This window comes from Equus przewalskii, chromosome 20 (assembly GCF_037783145.1).
Source record: "Equus przewalskii isolate Varuska chromosome 20, EquPr2, whole genome shotgun sequence".
Taxonomy (NCBI): domain Eukaryota; kingdom Metazoa; phylum Chordata; class Mammalia; order Perissodactyla; family Equidae; genus Equus; species Equus przewalskii.
Window position 1 is genome coordinate 15154313 of NC_091850.1, and position 17157 is coordinate 15171469.

Below are 17157 nucleotides of genomic sequence, written 5' to 3' on the forward strand. Positions count from 1 at the left end.
AGTAGCTCTCTGTGTCTGCCTGCCAGAATCTTGAAAGCTTATATAGAAGCCTTAACTGCATTTAGTCACGTACTCCATCCAGATGGTCTCAACAACACATTGCTTTCTCAAGGCTGTGTCCTTGAAAATGGTTCCCACTGCAGGAACAGGGGGCAGAACGAACACTCCAAGGACAGGGGAGAAAGTAAGGGACCTCCATTGCCTTAGTCCAGCTCAAGGGTCAACCAATGATCATGTCCTCTCAATGACTTCCTCCAACAAAGGAAAGTTTGAGTGAAGACAGGGTGACACCTGTTCCACAAGACACCACTTATTTTAGTCTTCCTGGCACTCTGGACTGGCTTCTTCTGTTTACAGCAGCCTTCCATCTTCCTTCAGAGAACTGTTTGGCGTCTACCCATCTCTTATAATCCTGGGGAAACTAAGGGTTAGAGTACCCACCCCTCGCACTATGACCCAGGCCTTGCCGATCAAGGTGCCCCTTTTCCCAGGCCTCTCTGATTGGTCCAAAGAAGTCAGGTCACAAGGAGGCAGACAGAGAAATCCTTGGAGTTGCTAAACCCCAATGCATTAGAAAGTGGTTTACCAAAACTTAAGCCTCAGTTTCTCACCTGCGTGAGCCCATTCCAAGGCCCTGGGGACAAGTGCAGTGAAACAGCCGTGGGCATTTTTGAGATGCAGTGAAGGGGAGTTTGAATGAGGCATACATGTAGTTTGGGTTTAGGTTTAATGGGACATATTTATGTTACTTATGCTATTCATCGCCAGTTCTGTATACGGTTACTGCTAGCAGGTTACTCTTACTGCTACAAGTTAGTAAATGGCAGAGTTAGGACTCAAACCAAAGTTTTTCCAGATCTAGTGTTAATAACTCTGGTCTTTCCCATAATGGTCTTCAAATAGTTAGTAATAGATCTCAGGCCTTCAACACTTTAACTTAAAAGAAAAAAAAAGTGACCTTTTCAGCCACTTGCCAGCATTTGACACCGTTTTCCATCTCCCAGCCTGGCTCTGATATACTTTTCTAGTCTCATTGCTTTTTGTGTACCTGCACCTTGTCTTCTTTTGCTGGGCCACAATTCTGCACCTGCTCCTCTCTCAGCTCAATCCTGTCTATACAGGTCCTTGTTAATTTCTTGCTGATTTTAAATGAAATACCAACTTAAACAAAGAAAATATGTAATTTACAATATGTCATTACAACAAGAACAGTGACAACAAGCTGGTTAATATGTCATTATTTCAAAGATTATTTAAGATTAGCCACTGAAAAGAAAAATTGAAATGTCTCAAACCTAACATTCATTCATATGTGAAACAGACTTGATAAAGATTTTCTCTGTTTAAAAATTCTAAAAATGTACCACAGAAATACAACAGATTATAAGAGAATACTACAAAAAACTATATGCCAACAAAATGGACAACCTAGAGGAAATGGATAAATTCTTAGACTCTTACAACATCCCAAAGCTGAGTCAAGAAGAAACAGACAATCTGAATAGACCAATCACAAGGTAAGAGATTGAAACAGTAATCAAAAGCATCCCAAAGAATAAAGCCCCAGGACCAGACGGCTTTCCTAGGGAATTCTACAAAACTTTCAGAGAGGATTTAATACCTATCCTTCTCAAGCTATTCCAAAAAATTAGGGAGGATGGAACACTTCCTAACACATTCTACGAGGCCAACATCACTCTGATCCCAAAGCCTGACAAGGACAGCACAAAAAAAGGCGAACTACAGGCCAATATTGCTGATGAATGTAGATGAAAAAATTCTCAACAAAATTTTGGCAACCCAAATTCAGCAATACATCAAAAGGATCATACATCATGATCAAGTGGGATTCATACCAGGGACACAGGGATGGTTCAACACCTGCAAATCAATCAACCTCATACACCAGATCAACAAATTGATAAATAAAAAACACATGATCGGGGCTGGCCGTGGCCGAGTGGTTAAGTTCGCGCGCTCCGCTGCAGGTGGCCCAGTGTTTCGTCGGTTCGAATCCTGGGCGCGGACATGGCACTGCTCGTCAGACCACGCTGAGGCGGCGTCCCACATGCCACAACTGGAGGAACCCACAACGAAGAATACACAACTATGTACCGGGGGGCTTTGGGGCTTTGGGGAGAAAAAGGAAAAAATAAAATCTTTAAAAAAAAAAAAAAAACACATGATCATCTCAATAGATGCAGAGAAAGCATTTGACAAGATCCAACAGCCATTTATGATAAAAACTCTGAACAAAATGGGGATAGAAGGAAATTACCTCAACATAATAAAGGCCATATATGACAAACCCACAGCCAACATCATATTCAATGGGGAAAAACTGAATGCCACCCCTGAGAACAGGAACAAGACAAGGATGCCCACTATCACCACTCTTATTCAACATAGCACTGGAGGTTTTGGCCAGAGCAATTAGGCAAGAGAAAGGAATAAAAGGAATCCAAATAGGGAGTGAAGAAGTGAAACTCTCACTGTTTGGAGATGACATGATCTTATATATAGAAAATCCAAAAAAATCCATTGGAAAACTAATAGAAATAATTAACAACTACAGTAAAGTTGCAGGGTACAGAGTCAACTTCCAAAAATCAGTTGCTTTTCTATACTCCAATAACGAACTTACAGAAAGACAACTCAAGAATATAATTCCATTTGCAATCACAACTAAAAAAATAAAGTACCTAGGAATAAATTTAACTAAGGAGGTGAAGGTCTTATAACAATGAAAACTACAAGACATTACTGAAAGAAATTAACAATGACATAAAGAGATGGAAAGAGATTCCTTGCTCACGGATTGGAAGAATAAACATAGTTAAAATGTCTATACTACCCAAAGCAATCTACAGATTCAATGCAATCCCTATCAGAATCCCAATGACATTCTTCACGGAAATAGAGCAAAGAATACTAAAATTCATATGGGGCAATCAAAGACCCCGAATTGCTAAGGCAAGCCTGAGAAAAAAGAACAAAGCTAGAGGTATCACAATCCCTGACTTCAAAATGTACTACAAAGCCATAGTGACCAAAATGGCATGGTTCTGGTACAAAAACAGGCACACAGATCAATGGAACAGAACTGAAAGCCCAGAAATAAAACCAACATCTACGGGCAGCTAATCTTTGATAAAGTTGCCAAGAACATACAATGGAGAAATGATAGTCTCTTCAATAAACGGTGTTGGGAAAACTGGACAGCACATGCAAAAGAATGAAAGTGGACCATTATCTCACACCATACACAAAAATACACTCAAAATGGATCAAAGATTTGAAGATATGTCCTGAAACCACAAAACTCCCGGAAGATAATATTGGTAGTACTCTCTTTGACATCAAACTAAAAAGGATCTTTTCGAATACCATGTCCTCTCAGACAAGGGAAACAAAAGAAAAAATAAACAAGTGGGAATTCATCAGACTAAAGAGCTTCTGCAATGCAAAAGAAACTAGGATCAAAACAAAGAGACAACCCACCAACTGGGAGAAAATATTTGCAAATCATATATCTGACAAGGGGTTAATCTCTGTAATATATAAGGAACTCACACAAACGAACAATAAGAAAGCAAACAACCTGATCAAAAAATGAGCAGAGAAGATGAATACACATTTTTCCAAAGAAGATATACAGATGGGCAATAAACACATGAAAAGGTGTTCAACATCACTAATCGTCAGGGAAATGCAAATCAAAATTAAACTAAGATACCACCTTACATCTGTTAAAATGGCTATAATCACTAAGACTAAGAATAACAAATGTTGGAGAGGGTGTGGAGAGAAGGGAACTCTCACACACTGCTGGTGGGAATGCAAACTGGTGCAGCCACTATGGCAAACAGTATGGAGATTCCTCAAAAAACTAAAAACAGAAATACCTTATGACCCAGCTATCTCACTACTGGGTATCTACCCAAACAATATGAAATCAACACCAAAGTAACATACGCACCCCTATGCTCATTGCAGCATTATTCACAATAGCCAAGATGTGGAAGCAACCTAAGTGCCCATCGACTGATGATTGGATAAAGAAGATGTGGTGTACATATACAACGGAATACTACTCAGCCAGAAAAAAAGATAAATTCATCCCATTTGCAATAACATGGAAGGACCTAGAGGGAATTTTGCTAAGTGAAATAAGCCAGTCTGAAAAAGACAAATATCAGATGATTTCACTTACATGTGGAATATGAACAAGTACTGGGAGAAACAAAACAGTTCAGTGGTTACCAGGGGAAGGTGGGGACACAGGGAGTGAAGGGGAGCACTTATGTGGTGACAGTCAAGAAATCATGGACAAGTGAAATCTCACATTGATGTAAACTATTATGAACTCAATAAAAAAATAAATAAATTTTAAAAATCCTAAAAATGTACATATTATGAAACTGAAAGAAACTTTGCTAAACTATCAAGATAAATTTCAGTTATTGACATTAGAAGGAAGAGTGGATTACGTATTTCACTTTAAAAAATAATATGTTGTCGTATGAAAAAGAGATCAGAGAAAATGCAGCCAAAACCTGTAGTGGAAGAAAGCGTTATAGAGTATGTCAAGTAACTAATTTTAAAATGTTATTTTTCTGGATTTGGTGAGTTTGTAGCATTTGTCATCTTAAAATTTGGAATTTGCTGTGATTTGTTCTCATTCTAAATATATAGTCTCTTTCTTCTGTAATTTTGAATGTTTCTTAAAGAGAGCTCCCCAAACTGCATAAATTTTAGGCTCCCCAAAACCTAAATCAGCCCCACTAAGCTGGGATGTCGTATTAGTTTTGCATAACTGCTGTAAGAAATCACTACAAACTTAGAGGTTTAGACAACGCACATTTATCACCCTACAGTTGTGTAGGTCGGAAGTCCAACAAAGGTCTCACCAGGCTAAAATGAGGAGCAGGGCTGCATTCTTCCTGGATGCTGGAGGGGAGAATCTGTTTCCTCGCCTTTTCCAGCTTCTAAAGGCTGCCCACATTCCTTGGCTCGTGACCTGCCCTCCATCTTCATAGCCAGTCATGGTGGTCAAGTCCTTCCCACATCCCGTCGTTCTGACCTTCAGCCTGACATTTCCCTGACCCTCTCTCCTGCCTCCCTCTTCCGCTTTTAAGGACACTTGTGTCATTGGACTAACCCGGATAAACCAGGATAATCTCTCTATTTTAAAGTCACTTGATTAACAATTTTCATTCTATCTGCAGTCTTAATTCCCTTTCGCTATGGAAGAGAACATATTCACAGGTTCCTGGCATTAGGACGTGGACATCTTTGGGAGCTATTCTGCTGTCTACCACAGAGGGTGTAAGCCTGAACCACTCTGCATCAGGCTTCTCCAGACCCACAGCCACACCCACACCCACTCCCAAAGGAGGAAGCCAACGAAGGGAAAACAAAGGTAAACCTAAGGACATAAAGCAAGATGTTATGGGAGAGAGAGTAGAGAAAGCACTCACAAGTCCTGGTGATGCTAAGTCCCTGACTCCACCCCCTCTTCTTCTTTGCTATTGATCAATCAAGTTCCTTTCTACTTGAGCGAGCTTGAGTTCAGTTTCTGTCGCTTGCCACTAGCAGAACCCTTATTCATAAACAGTCGTTTATTGAGAGTCCACTACATGGCAGGCTCTGTGTGAAACACTTCTCATGCAGTTGGGTTTCTTTAATCCTCATAACCACCCTGAAAAATATTACTTTTTTCAATTTAAAAGTGAAGAACCTAAGCCGTTATAGGGTGAAGTACCTTGCCCCAGGTCAACCACTAAGGCTCAAACTTAAGTCTGTCCCATAGATTTAAGCACTTTATAAATAGAATTGGGAGCTCCCCTTCTGTGGGTCTTTTCCTTCTGGAATTCCCCCCTAACTTTCTGTCCTGTGGTTCTTCAGCCAGAAAGACTGCAGGTTTTCTATTGGGCTTTTAGCTGTTCCTAACTAGGGCCTGACTCAGGCTAGAAGCCATGCAAACTGGAAACTCAGTGCCATTCATTTCTTCCAGGGTCAACCCCTCTCCAGATTTTGCTGTCTGGTCTCTCTCCAATGCCCCTCTTCTGACCTCCAAATCTGTATGACTAACTGACTTCTAGATGTTGCCATTTGTCTCAAATTCAACATCCATGGCTAAACTCTTTTTCCCCCCAAATATTCTTCCTTCTGAATTTCTTTTCTTAATGGATGACACACGCCTCTTAGCCAAGCAAGGGCAGGTAGCTTTGACCTCTTCACTCCCTTACCATCCAAACCCTATGGACTCTCTCTCCTTAACATCTCAATTTCATTCCCATTACAACAGCCTTAGTTCATTTCTTTTTCATTTTTTGCCAGTATTATTGCAACATTCTTAACTGTTTTCCTATTCTTAGTTTACCCCCTTCTAGACTGTGCTTTACACTGTGGCCAAAGTGATCTTTCTAACATACGTATATCTACTCACATGACTTCCCTGCCTAGAATCCTTCAGGAGTTCCTCATTGCCTCCAGGAAGACAACACATGTCTCGTTTGATCATCAAGACCTCTGCCTGCCACTCTAGGCTTTAATGATCCCTCCACACACGCTCCTCCAATACCTTCCACACTAGTCCGTCTACTGAAGCACCCTTTCTTCTATCATCAGCTAACAGCTAATTATTCCTGAAAACAAGGACCAGCATTTTACCTCTTTGCAGAGAATGTCCTGACATGCGTTTTTGCGAGTCATAGCACTCATGATGCTGCCTTGTCCTGGTCGACATTCCTGTCTCCTCACTAGGTGAAGAGCTTCACGAAGGATGCAACTCCCTTTTCGGTATCTGTGCCTAGAGCAGAGCACAACGGCTGATATGTGGAAGATTCTCCATAAATGTTTGTTGAACAAATGAACGATACAAAATGTTTAAATAATGGAAGAGCAGCCATGTTGTAAAGGTACTTTGTGGATGCCTCTACCCTAGACTTTTCCCCAGATAAAGAATTTCAGTTCTTCCAACCTTTCCTTTTAATCACTTTGGTGAAACTCCACACTGAAAAAGACCTTTCCAGCCCTTCGCCCCGCACTGAAACTGAGCTGGGCGTCCCTGAAACAAGGACCTCACTCCTGGTCCTTTCCACTCACTGGCCAGCAGGATGACTGAGCGAGCTGAAAGTCTTTGTAACAATCTGGGTGGTAAAAGGAACTCAGTACACCTAAGGCATGTCATCAGATTTGCCAAATTCCTTAAACATGACTGGGAAGAGCGCCCATATTTTCCATTTATCTAAGAGTTCCCTGTAAACATGTCACCCTCGCTCTTTTGGTTAGAAGTATGTGAACCTACAAATTCACAAGGTAAAAACTCATCTATTCTGGAAGAGGCATAATAAGAAAAAAGTTAAACAAGATTAAAATAAAGGAAAATACAAAACTATGATGGACATTCCTAATATGAAATAAATGTCTGTACTCAAAAGAAATGCAGATCCATAAGAAGATGAAGTAGTGAACACTTGAGTCAAAGGCCAGATGTAGCTTAAGAACCCTACCAAGTACACAAGTCACCTCATCAGAAAACTAGCTGCAACAACGTGAACTACGCAACTTTTCCTGGCAACAGGAAAGTAGGAAACAGTGAAGTGTGGTAAATTGGTCAGCTCAATGAATCTAGTGAGAAATTATCTGGTAATGAATGTTATTTCAACTTGTTTTAACATGAAATAGGAAGTGGGAGTGGAATATATCAAAATAATTTGACATTTGCAAGATAACTTGGAGTGGTAGAAAAGCCTTATTAATATATAGAAGTAGCAACCTAAACCCAAATTGAACTCAAGATTAAAAAATAATAAATTTTTTCTAAGTTGTTTTGCAATATTATGCCACCTGAGGGCAGCAAAGATCTAAAAATATTTTCACTATATTTTCTGAAGTAAAAAATTCTTCAGATATTCTCAAACATTTATTGAGCCTTGTTAACATGTTTCATAGACAAGGAACTGTCATAAGGATGCAAAGATGAACAAAATATGATCACTGGCCTTGGTGAGTGAGCTCAAGGTGTGGGAGGAGTGGCCTTAGTGTTGCAGAGGAGAAAGTAATGTTTTGAATTAATTCCTGGCATTAGGTATAAGCATATCTAAACTATCTTTTTTTTAAAAAAGATTTTATTTTTCCTTTTTCTCCCCAAAGTCCCCTGGCACATAGTTGTGTATTTTTAGTTGTGGGTCCTTCTAGTTGTGGCATGTGGGATGCCACCTCAGCACAGCCTGACGAGTGGTACCATGTCCTCGCCCAGGATTCAAACCGGCGAAACACTGGGCCGCTGAAGCTAAGGGCGCGAACTTAACCACGCGGCCATGTAATCTATCTTTGACAGTGGTTCTCTAAGTAAGGCCCAGATTCATGAGAGTCTCTGAGACTCTTTCGGGGTTGGTTGAGGTCAAAACTATTTTCACGGTAATACTAACATGTTTCTACTTTTGTCACTTTCATTTTCTCAAGCATGTCCAGTGGAGTCTAGAGAGGCAATACGATGTGTCATTATGTTATTGCTCTGCTAAGGGAATGTGTTTGTGTATTGTGTTTTTTTAGAAATTTCTCTGGTAGTTGGCTCAGGGTCAAAATTTGTGCATTTTCAGAGATTAACTCAGTTTGTTCTCTGTACTCCTCCTGGGCTTTTACTAGCTATCTTCAGTTATACCTGCTGTGATCTTGGCAATCTCATTAGCCAGTAAATCATGATTTTAAAGCTCACAAGTTTTTCTTGTACCTTTGTGGAAATTCTACGAAGTATACTTCAATATCTTCTTTCATAATATTTTTAAATTCTTGAAAACTTTTCTAGATTTTTTATTTTTAACTATTATTTCATAACTTTTTTATACCAAAATTAACCATATATTTTTCTTATGTTTAAGCCTAGTTTTTGCCTTAAAATAGGGAGATCAAAAGGCGTTTTCTTGATCCACAGCTGTGCCATCTACATCTAAAGATGTTAAAAGAGATGAAACCAACCCAAGTATTTTCTAACTCACAGAAGAGAGGAATCTACTCTAAAGAAACTGGACAAAACTATAAACAAAAGTGTGATGAAAACTATCTTCCCTTGGCTTTATAGATGTTAATATGTTACCTTAAGGTGCCTATGCAGCAGAATATTTTCAAATAGTTTTAGAGTGCTATTTAAGGTGCAGCATCATTTTGAGACCAGAGTTTTTAAAGAAAGAGGAATTGAATACTGTACTGGGTTGAATAGTGTGCCCCCAAAATTCATGTCCACCCAGAATTTCAGAATGTCACTTTATAGAAATAGGATCTTTGCAGAGGTAATTAGCTAACATCAGGTCATACTAGATGAAGGTGGGATCTGATCCAATAATTGGTGTCCTTATAAGAAGAGAAAACAGAGACAGATACACAGAGGGAAAACAGCCGTGTGAAGATGGAGGCAGAGATTAGAGTTACCTTCCCACAATCCAAGGAATGCCCAGGAGTGCTGGCAACCACCCGAAGCTAAGAAGAGGCAAGGAAGGATCCTCACCTAGAGCCTTTAGAGCGGGCATGGTCCTGCCAACACCTTGACTTCAGAATTCCAGCCTCCAGAACTGTGAGACAACGAACTTCTGTTGTTTAAAGCCACCTAGTTCGTGATACTTTGTTACAGCAGCCCTAGGAAACTAACATAAATATTCTAAACTAGATGAGATGAGCTCTTTAAAAGCCAAAAAGTGTTTCAGCTTTTCCAAACTGGAAATGAAAAAGCCACTGAAGCATGTTCCAGGTTTCTGTATTGCACTGGAGAAACCCACACATTAGCTGAGAGGCTAATTTGAAGCCCTGATACAACTGACACTGCTAAATGCCTGAAAATGTGGTTAAAAAATCACAGGATTGCCATTTTCCAATGATACAGTAATTCAACAAATTAAAAATTTAGCTGCAAACATGAAGACGGAGTTAATAGTTCATCCTCAAAATTGTATTTGCATTACAAACGGATGAATCTACAGATATGGCTGCACTTCATGCTTTGCTTATATTCATCTGGTAGCGGCACCAAGATCAAAGAATATCTTCTTTTATGTGAATGCTTGCCAACAAACACGAGTGGTGCTGAAATACTCAAAACGTTGAATAACTTTCTTGAATCACATAGTTTACACTGGAACAATTGGGTTGAACCTTTGTAGTGATGGTGCAAAAGAAATAGGTAAAACTGCTGGTAGTTAAGCATGAATCCAGGTGGTGGCACCAAGTGGTATTAGTAATCATTATATTTTTTTCACTCCCAATTACTAAGAGTAAAGGAAAAAAGTACCAGCTTCACTTAAGAATGTTATGTGTAAAACAGTAAAAGTTACTAATTTTATTCAACTACACTCCAGCAATTGGTGCAAGAATCAGTGAAGAATGTTTAAAACTTCTTGGTAAATATAAAAATGTTTATTCAGGCAACTCACATTTATTTAGAAAGACACCTTGCTAGACCTCTCTCCATTGAGTTACACAGAAAAAACAAAAAAGCTTTTGTTGCTGAGCGTTGACTATGTGCCAAGCTCTCATAAGGGCTTTACATGTATTTTTTTAGTCTTCTCAACAATCTTATGAGATAGTGCCAAATAGTATCCCACTTTACACCTAAGGAAATTGAGGTAACTTACCCAACGTCATATGAAAACTACCTAATTAATCCCTCTTTTCCTAATAGTCTGTCAGATACTTGAATACATCTTTCCTACCTGCTCTCTACTTGTCTTATCTTTTGGGGACCCTTGCAGACACATCTATCTTTTGCTCAGAGTGGCCTGGCCAGTCAGTCAGCCTGGAATCCTGGAGTCGAAGCAATTGCTTGATGGCCCTTCTGAGACTCCAGAATGCCTGTGTCAATCAGGTTCAGTAAGACAACTACCTGTGAAGAGCCACTCAGCCTGCACTGAGAGATAGGCTAGGAGAATCTAACCTCTCTTCATCATTATCTCCAAGTCAAAAAAAAAGCTTTAAAATTTGTCAAAGTTAACTGCAATTTCAGCAGCGCTCCTAACACATCAATAGCCAGAACTTAAGGCAAACCACAAGTATTACTTCTCACTAAAGTGGTTTTTAACAGACACACTGGAATTAGACCATCCAAATGACTACTGTTCCCTTCAGAGTAGTCACATTGGTAGGCTCTGCATGTAATGACACCCAGGATAGTACTGGGAACATGGAAGATGCTAAATGTGTGAATGATTTTGGTGATGCTGCCATCGCTTAGATCATTTTTGGAATTCTTTTGGTTATATCTTCCTAAGTCAAGACATATTTATTTTAAATATCTTTAATAATAGCACTTCTTGGCCTGATAGGACACTGCTTAGGAAGTTGTGGAATTCTTTCATCCATTCAATAGTGAAACAAACCACAGAAAAGTGCAGAAAACACACGAAGAGTTTGAACATGCTTTAAATGTATATTCAATATATTTTTAGAAATGCGAAAAGTACCCATTCAAAGATTTTTTTTTTCAAACAAACAAATTTTTAGGTACTGAGAATGTGCCTAGCTAACTGCACAAAGAATTCAAGACTTCCCTTCCCCGGACTTAGCTATGTATAGATACTGATACAGATATATAGGTAAGAACAGTCATGCACCTCATGATGTTTCGGTCAGTGATGGACTGACTGCTCATACGATGGTAAGATTAGTACCACATAGCCTAGGTGTGTAGTAGGCTATACCATCTAGGTTTGTGTGAGTACACTGTATCATGTTCGCACAAAGACAAAATCGCCTAACACAAAGCATTTCTCTGAACATATCCCCACTATTAAACAGTGCATGACTGTAGGATCATGTTTCCTGAGGCAGGGACACATCATCATATCTTTTGGTCTCCTCATTCGCTAAGATTACGTTTTGTTTATAGTAATTGCCCAATAATTATTCAATTATTTGATTTTTAGTGTGAGTTACTTTAGACAGGGCAGAGGGAAAAGGCTTACTAAGAGGGAAAAATTACCTATTAGAACCTCATTTTTGTGAAGTCATTATGTAATAAGGTGTTATTGGTGTTCTGTCTTGGGGAATTTCTCTAACGCAGGCCAGATTCTTGTTCATCCTGACCCCCAACACACCAGGAATACTTTGCCTCTTTCATTGCTAACATGTATACACTCCCCTACCTAGATGACTCGTCACCTGAAGTCACACCTGAATGAGGCACTCACAAGTTTTCCCTCCTACCTGTCCCTGCAGTTTTAAGCAATCATACATATGGACCTTTAAAACAAATCTTTTTATAAATAAATAAAAGATTTTAAAAGCTAAGCAGAAGGAACATGGAGTCTGGCTCTCCAGTTTTAGTATCTTTGATGGCTCCCCACTGATCGCAGGACAGAATTGAAGCTTGGTCAACATGGTAAACAGCGTCCTTCATGATCTGGCTCCTGCTGCCTCACCAGCCTCATCTCCTCCTCCTATATTTATACTGAACCTCACAAGGTTTCCTGAACCCAGAGGCTGTAGCATACCGTTGCACAGGCCAGTTCCTTTGCCTAAAATTCCCTTCTGCTCTGTGTGCCTTAGTAAATTGTTATTGGTTCATTAAGACTGAGCCATGATATCCTCTGGAAAGTCTTCCCTGAACCCTCTTACCCCACCCTATGCTAACCCCACTGCACATACTTGAAAACTCATTTGCAATGTGTTTATCCTACAAGGCTCTGATCAATTTCAGTACAAGGGTTACATTTTTTTTTGAGGAAGATTAGCCCTGAGCTAACATCTGCTGCCAATCTTTCCCTTTTTCTGAGGAAGACTGGCCCTGAGCTAACATCCATGCCCATCTTCCTCTACTTTATATGTGGGATGCCTACCACAGCATGGCTTGCCAAGCAGTGCCATGTCCACACCCAGGATCCGAACTGGCAAACCCCGGGCCGCCGGAGCAGAACATGCAAACTTAACTCCTGCACCACCAGGCCGGCCCCAAGGGTTATCTTTCTTCTTCATACTTTCAGCACATGGCCTGGCCTAGCAGGCCCTTTTATGACTTCACTATTTGTTTTAACTTGGGAAGTTGCAGATACAAGAAACATTTACTACTAAATTCATTGATCATATTTAAGTGTAAACTAGTGGAGGCTTTATACATCCACACTTACCCTTCATCCTGGATCAGATCCCTTCTTACCTAGGTTGGACGAGAAAGCAGGCCATTTGAACTTTAGAGTCAGTTGGACTCCGTTTAGCCCTGCCTCTAGCAAGGTACTGTAGAGGTCTCAGTCCTTGCTACAGCAACTTGTTCCTTATTCTTTTCCATGGACTTAGCACCCCCGTGGTACCTCAGGAGTGGCTTAACTGCATCACTTTGCAGCTTCACTAGCTGAGGAAGGTGTTTCCTACCTCTAGTTCGTGGGTTCAGATTCAACCCACCGATTTTACTTCTTTCCCCCATCACAGATGTGGGATCTTTCACTCACTCCCACCCCAGGTAGAGTTCAGTACTGCCCGTCTGTGCCTAGCTGTTTGCCTGAAGCATGCACTGAGATTTAACTTCATCACCTGTTCCTTTCTGCTGAGCTATTATCTAGGCCTTGTCTCACTAACATCTACTAGACTTCAAATACTGGCACCAAAATTCTGATGGGAACCTGATACCTTCTAATAGTAACTTCCAATACCAAACCTTGGACCCTCACTTGTTTCCAAGCTCTTATCCCATTCTATGTTATTGCCAGTAAAGAGATGCTTCGGGTTCCAATGTATGTTCACATCAAAGATGACATACTCTTCACCAAGAACTTCCCCATCACTTCACAGAAAAGCTCTAATTCCCATCAAAGGCAGGCAAAGACTCTTCCTTTAAAATAAATGGTCCATATTATTGTTGGCAAACCAATTGAGAATGAAAAGGACAAAGTTTTTACCTTTATAAACACAAAGAAGGGAATGCTGACAGAGTAACAAAAGTCAGGAAAGAAATTATTCCACTTTTAGAGGAGAAAAGGGAACAGTCTGTCCTTTTAAAACTGTCCCTATGTTTTACTAAGGTTTTCCTATTCTCTCAGTAACACAGTCTCTATTTGTACTGCACTGATAAATTTGCCTTTCTTTTAATGTGATTCAGGATGTAAAACATTTTATCCTGTGTGGATACAATACTACAATCACATTTACAAAAACGGGCAAAATACTTTCTTAAAAGTTAAGCATTTTGCAAGACTGAATAATCATGCAGGTAATGATGTAAAGAGATCAAATACCACAACCCAATTTTCACTTTACTTAAGTAGTTTCCAAAGGCTTGGTCCTTAAGATTTAGAAAAAGGATCAGCAAACTACTGGGCCCAGCTGGTCAGTTTTACTGGAACACAGACACATCGTTCGTTTATATTGACTATGGCTGGTTTCATGCTATAAAAGCAGAATTGAGTAGTTGTAACAGAGACTATACGGCCTAAAATATTTACTATCTCCCCTTTATAGAAAGTTTGCTAACATCCAATTTAGAAAAAAATCCCCCCGAAGGAAGTAGCAGGTATCTTAATAGGTGGCATGAAGACTATGCCTCTATTTGGGCATAGAGATAGTCCCTTTACTCCTTACTTCTCAGGACCCAGGTTTTATCTGCTCTGCCAAATGACTCACTCTACAACTCATTTCACCAAGATAATTTTTAAAACGCTAAACATTGTCAAGACAGTAATTCCAAATTTGAGGGGAAAGTACTCACTCCAAATAAAATTATACTTCTCACTTCATCAAATCAACTTATAAAGCAATTGCACCTGGTTATTACAGTATTCAGACTAATTGAAGGGAAATATCATTGGGTAAACCAATTGCTATTTTGCTCTTTTCTCCAGTCATTAAAGAAAACCACATTAAAATGGCATTAAAGCTATGACAACAAAGTATACTCTACCCTAAAGGCACACTCTAACATCTAAGCAAAAAATGCTATTACAGAATCATAAACCTCTTACACAAAGCTGGCAGCTAATATCTAATTTTCTTAAGCCAGCAATGTCACCTAGACCTAGTGAGCTTGCTCTATAACAGAGCGCCCATTTAAAAAGGGTAATTAGCTAAAAGAAAAGTTCTCTCCCTCTCAACACAATTCTCCAGCCCATTATCTCTGTTCATATTTAGCATCCCAGAAAAAGGAAAAAATTTTCAGAGAAATGGAGTGGAGGTAGCAAGTCAAACTCCAGCTTAGAATTATCTCCACAAATATCATGAAATGATGTGACCATTGGAGGCAACCGTATTTTTTCTTTTTTTTTTTTTTTTGCTGGGAAAGATTCACCCTGAGCTAACAGCTGTTGAGGCAATTCTATTTTTAAAGATTGGAAAGCACTAAAGTCCATATTTGCAATTAGTTCACAAAAATATGATTTACCATTAAAGTTCAATGATTACATTTCAGGAAACTAGTAAACCTCACTTTAAAGATTATATAAATCAGATCAAGCTCAGTTCATAAATGAGCATAAGGCCAAATAAATGAAACAGAGATGAAACAGCAGTTTTAATTCTCTGCAAGAACTCAACCAGATGTTTCACACCATATATAACCATTTAGAATAATATCTACCTCTTTAATATGTAATTTAAAGAATATGTACTACACTCTACTGGAGTTCCTGTTGAATAACATGGTGTTAACAGTGGTGAAATAACAGCTAATTTATGGAACACCTACTACTTGCCCAGGATTTACACCAGATGCTCTTCATGATTCTTTTTATCCTCACAATTAACTCTATGGAATAGATATTAATGTCTGGGGAGGTTAAGTATCTGGATTAAGGTCACAGCTCAGAAGGGGAAAAGCCAGGTTTCAAATACAGGTGTGACTATTTCCACCATACTGCATGTCAATATATTAGAATCACCATTTTGAAGCTCTCCAGTGACGCCAATGTGGAGACAAGTTTGGGAACCACTACAGCTCTTACATATACCAAGAGTTGGGACACTGCTGCATTGACCACGCCACAGCAGTGACCTTCCAACAGACCTAACGATTTGACACATTATAAGCTTCAATCATTGTGCCAGATTAGGTTTCTACAAAACAAATACTACATAAGGGTAGGTGCAGTGAATTTAGAGGAAAAATTAAATGCCAGCAGGTCACTAATTGCACAAGTTATGTCTCATAAGCAAACAAGAAAAATTCACAATTACAAAACCTTTTAAAGTAGGTAATTACTGAATTATGCATTCCCAACCCCTTAACTATAAACTTCTCAGGTCCATGTGTCCGAAAGTGCCTATAATTGTCTATTAAAACCACCACAGCTCTCTTTGGAGCTCCATCACTTTTGTTAAGTTCTAGCATTCACCCTAAGGCAAGGAAATAGTAACATTAAGTAGCAAAACACAATCCCTGAAGCTTCTCTGCAGCACTTCGAGGCTTTTAGGGATTTTGCCATTGCTTGAAATGTCCTGCTCACCCCTCCCCAACAGCCAAATAACCATAACCACCTCCAGAAACAAAACCGTGCAAAAGAAAGTCAAAATATCCAGCTCTCAATTAGTGGCATCCTTTTAAAAGTTCTACTAGTATATTCTTAAATTTATCGTGTAAGCCAAAATAAAAATCTCGCTTTACAGAAAAATTTCACAAGTGCGTGCCTTTCTAATCCAAGTATCTAGATTCTAATAAAAGCACTTTTTAATAAAACATCTTTTATAAAAAGTTTGTAAGAGATTATGGAGCATCCAAATAGACTCTCATGTCAGGTTAAATTATGGGGGTTTTTTTGGTGAAAAACAAGTCATTTATGACATATTCCTAAATAAGTTTAAAATGTTTATATAACCACATTCTAACAACAGTACACATAAACACTAGCGAAAGCAACTAAACATATTTGTTTTGATACCAGGCCCTTTAACATACTGAATTTTAATTGTTAATATAAATCTGTTATCAAATCAATGACTTTTTTAGGTTAACACTTCTGTATCTATTTCAACTTTAATGGAAATATATTTATGGAAATAAAAATTATCCTAATCCTTATCTTAATAAAAAACAAATGATACAAGGTTTGAAATGCTATTTTAAACCCATTACCATAAGAATTTTGCTCATTAATTGCATTTTATACCAAAAAGAAAAAAAATGCTGGGGGGAGAGGCGTAGTAGTAAGGGGGAAGGAGTACACAGGAGGCAACACCAAAAGACTT